The sequence below is a fragment of the Triticum urartu genome, chromosome 7, assembly GCF_003073215.2.
Source record: "Triticum urartu cultivar G1812 chromosome 7, Tu2.1, whole genome shotgun sequence".
Taxonomy (NCBI): domain Eukaryota; kingdom Viridiplantae; phylum Streptophyta; class Magnoliopsida; order Poales; family Poaceae; genus Triticum; species Triticum urartu.
Window position 1 is genome coordinate 8166941 of NC_053028.1, and position 4974 is coordinate 8171914.

The 4974-nt window shown below is 37.9% G+C and overlaps 1 pseudogene; it reads left to right on the top strand.

The window, feature by feature from the left end:
- The first annotated feature begins 431 nt into the window (after positions 1–431).
- On the top strand, positions 432–1048 carry LOC125525480 (annotated as a pseudogene).
- The last annotated feature ends 3926 nt before the right edge of the window (positions 1049–4974 follow it).

The following is a 4974-nucleotide window of genomic DNA, read 5'->3' on the forward strand; positions in this document are numbered from 1 at the left end:
CGTCAACGCCGTCGGTGCTGCACCCGCGGCACCGTATGTTATTCTATCCTTCTTGTTCGAGATCGTGGTAGAACTCATGTTTCTAGTATGTGCCCTATATGTGATCTGTTCATCTAGTATGCTAGTTCGTATGATTAGTTTAATCTCTGCTATTGCTGTCATGATCTATTTCCTATTTATTCGGATTAAATCTCGTAGTAATTTGCTCATTTTTCCAACACATATCTGTGCATATAGTGTCTGAAATACTAATTATTTGGATATCCGTGACTAAGCTGCATTGGATTTATGAACCTGCTGCTGCACTATATAGATGTCACAAGAACCGTACACCACCTCCATCTTTGCACTACAAAATCTGACTATCAATTCATCTTGACCTCTCTCTCAGCTACAAAGCCTACAATACAATTGCAGCTATCCTTGCAGCAATGGCAACCACACGGGCGACCGCTGCCTTCTTGGTTGCAATCATGCTCCTTTTTGTGTGCATCCGCGCACATGCCGGCGGCGCAACGACAAGGTCAAGGTGGTAGACCTCGTGGTAGAAACCTGCAAGAACGCTTCGAGCAGCTGCCGCAACAAGCACCTGAACGTCACCCAGGAATTCTGCGTGCAGACTCTCCGGTCCGACAAAAGGAGCTCTGAGTCCAAGGACCTCCGCGACCTGTCGCTCGTCGCCGTTGACATCCTCAAGATCCACGTGGCGGCTGCCGGTGGCAAGGTGAAGGAAGCACTCCAGAAAGCCAAGAAAGGTACGGAGGAGGCGCTCGGCCTCAGGTATTGCCAGGTGGATTACGATGCTGCTATCGGTACCCTCGGCCTCTGCGACGCCATGCTCAGGGACTTCCGTGTCTCCATGGGCGACGCCGACGGCCCGTGGTTCTTTGAACTGCCCGAGTGTGTGGAGAAGGCGACTGACCATGTCAGCGACTGCCGGCATGAGCTTCCCATGGAAAGCCAGACAGTTATCAACGATAACGAGGAGTTGATCAAGCTGGGCGGCCTGAACAATGTCTTGCTAGGGCCATATGACTTTGATAGTTAATAATCTACTAGTCATCAACCCGTGCATCAGCACGGGCTAGCACTTCTAATATTAAATACTCCCGCCAGATATTTTACTCTGTATATAAGATTTATTTGAAGTAAAACAACGTAAAGTTTGACCAACTTACAGAAAAAATATCAATATTCTCAATGTGCAATCAATAACATTAAATGCGGCATGAATCTTAATTTTTATACTCTGTGACTTTAGTATTGTACATGTTAATATTTTTCAATATAAATATGCTCAAACTTTATGAAGTTTGACTTCAGGCAAATCTTATATGCAGACTAAAAGGAATTATTTGGAGAAGTAGTATGTAACACTGTAGCAAATAATATATCAAAGTTTGATTTCTGCAATTCTTGATTACGCTAAGCACCATAGGTTATTTGTATTTTATATTCTTATATTAACCAATAAATTCTTAAAGAAAATCTTTCATGATTGAATTGGAGTTGTGTGATAGATTAATCGTATTTCACTATCATATTTGTGCAAAGAAAATCATAAGAGGATTTCTTTTCAGATTAATGTGCTTGAAAGTTTATTGTACTTTCTATCCTTGCTACACATATGTATATCACATACATAATCATTTGTTTATATGAGATCTTTGTCGTGCAGGAAACATCCACATTATTTTTTACTATAAAAATTTATGTGTATTAAAGATACTTTAATAGTTATATTTTTTATAACTTATCAGGACAAAAAAAAAGACATGTGCAACCGTACTATATGTGCAAATAATTAGCGTTCGTAATCTGCACCTGTGTAAAAACATGTTAAGTCTACATAATCGCAAGTATGCATGTCAGGCAAAGTAGTTTATCTTTCAAGAGAATAGTACTAAGTTGTGCATAATAGTCCTTAGCATCTAAAATGAACTTACACGACACCACTACCTTGCTCCCGGTGTCATCGGATGCAGCCAGCGTCCGGCAGCGTACATGAGGAGGTCGTCGAGCCGCTCCATCCAATGTTATTTATCTGTGTCACGCTAGAAATGCTCGTCAAGGATCGGTCTTCCCCTACAGAACTGCAAGCTTCCTTGTTCTGATCATTTATTAGGAGTAGTAAGAAAAGCAGTATAAACTTGAACAGGATTTAAATTTGAAAAAAAAGACATATAGTGGTGCAATATTGATCTAAATATTTTTGACCACACGGATATCCTTTACTTTGCAATATAATGGACAAAATTAATAATTATAATGTTGTCTACTTACATTTGCTTTTATGTAGAACACCCATACAGTAGTACTACCAAACATGATGTGATTGAGTACTCATTACCGGGGACATTGATCGGTTGCCCCTATGCTATCTTCACAAACGAAATTCCGTCAATGAAAAGTAATTTCATAATTTATGTGGCCTATGTGGCCAGTTCAAGAAATCATAACAATAGTTTGATTGTCTAATTCCCAAAAAATAATTTTACTCCTCAAAATAGAATAATGCAAATAACATCCAACTTATTTCTAATATAATTTTCTTGGTTCATCATCTCTTAGATTATATCAATTAGTCATGAGTCTTAGCTCAATGCAAATCTTTCCTTGCCGAGCGGAGCCTTTGTCATCTAGCCACCAGTCTCGACCAGCTCCACATCCGTGGTTGACAAACTTCAGCTTCAATCTCCCTTTAAAAAATATACTGTCCAACTAAACATGAGGTATTTTTGTTGTAGCATATAGAAAAATAAATTAGGCTGCCCTTGTGACACTTTGTGGTTCACCGATGGCCATGCAGGTGGGAAAGCACATTCAGTGACAAATAATCGTGATCGGCGGCCATTGGTAGGACAGCAGGATTGAAGCAGAGGAGGAGGCATCAGCCGTACAGATGAGTCCACACAGATTTTTGTCGGGGGAATATTTTATTGATGGAGCCATTGGGTCTAGTTTTTATTTCACGGTCAATCAGCTGGATCGCGGATTTTTTCCATTTTTATCATTGGACTGTTTTTACATTTTATCTTGGAGTTTTTAACAGAGACATTCCTTCTTAATTTGTGCAGCGGGTGGAGTTTTTCCTTGCTTTTTCGATTGACGTGAGGCTTTCCTTGTTTTTATTTGGTCATGTATGTTTAATCTTTTATTTCATGTATGCATTTTTTTCTGCAAGGTTTTATTTCACATATGTAATGAGAAGTCATTTTTTGAGGTTGTGTCTTTTTTTGTCATGTCCCATACCAAAGATCAAGTCGTATGTTTCTTTGTAAGATTTTATTTCACGTATGTGGTGAAAACTATTTTTGTAGCTTGTTTTTCTTCTGGGAAGTAACGTGTATGCTAAGGACTATTTTTTTTTGGAAGGCGTGGGCTTAATCTTCAATTATATGTACGTGGTGAGAACCCTATTTTTTTATGAGAAGTAACGCGGATGCTAAGGACTGTCCCTTTTTCTTTACGTGACTTCTATTTTTTTTGTACATTTTGGCTTGATCTGTTTGGTACGTAGTGTTTTTATTTGCTCAGATGGGTGGAGGTTTAAGTTTTGTTACGCGAGTTTGCTTTCTTTTATTTCACGGGCAATCTGCCCGATAGTCGATTTTTTTTCCTTTTATCGTTGGGATTTTGTTTTGGCATCTTATCGTTAGGTTTTTTTATGGAAAATTTTGCTTCTTAATTTGTGGGATACGGTAGGGACTTTCCTCTTTTTCTTGCGTGAGGCTGTTTTTCTACTTAATTTGTGGGAACTGGTGGGGCCTTTCCCTTTTTTACTTGTGGCTTTCGTTTTTTTATGTGTGTCTTTTCTTTGTTTGTTTAACAAAAGTTGTACGTGTCAGGTGCACTTTTTATAGGACAGCATCATCTGCGTTACACAAGTTGTTTTTTTTAATCCTGGTCGTAAATTTTACAATCCAACGGTTTAATTAATTTTGATTATGTGAATTAATGAGAGATCATGAAAGGTGCCTCCAATTAGTAAATATATAAGATTTTCTGCCAGAAACAATGTTCATGTAAAACCAACATTACTTCCATTTGAAATAATAATAATAATGTTCTTTTGATATCGAGTTTAGCCCCCCCCCCCCCGCCCCCCACGAGAAACACTTATACCGTGCGAAAAATCTCAAATATTTTGAAACTTTTGAATTCAAATGCTCACCTGATAGTTAAATACGTGGCATCTCTTATTGAACATTATGACAGGTCATGGCCTAGGTGGCAAAGCCAAGCTTTCCGCAGCAGCAAGTCTCGGGTTTGAGTCTCGTCGCTTTCATTTTTACTTCTTTTAGAGGATGCAAAAAGTAAGAACGTCAAACTCGCGACGTTTGACCAAGCGGCAGCTAAGGGTGAACAGCCAATACGGTAGGGCTTGCTTTGTGTGTGTATGTGTGTGTGTGTGTTTTCCGAAGAAGGGCAGGCTTTGTGTTCTTTCAACGGGGGAGAAAAAGTCACCCCTCATACACACTCTCAAGACATTAGTAAATCCCTTGAAATCTTTCACGATGTCACATGACAAATAACATGATAAGTGGTGTTGTGCAAAAATATAAAAATGGGATGATTTTTGAAGTGTACTCAAGATGTTTTTAACTTATTAGACAACAAAAATATCTACCTAGTTGGAGGTATCTCATTACGCATTTGTTGTCGTTCGTCCTTGGTGATGCCCAACAAATATTTGCAGTGTGATGAAGATAACAAAGTACATGTTAGTAATTAATGATAGCACGTTTTTATCATTCTTGTTTTTTCTTTCTTATTTTTTGGTATATTCTTTTGGTTTTACGGGTTTTGCTATTTTTTTGCTTTCTTTGCTTTTTTTGTTTCTTTTTCAATTTTATAGTTTTTGTTCGTTTTCTTTTTACATTTTTTATACACCAAGAATAATTTTTATATACATGTTTAACATTTTCTAAATATATAATTAATATTTTTGAGAACTTATATTTTTTATGTCTA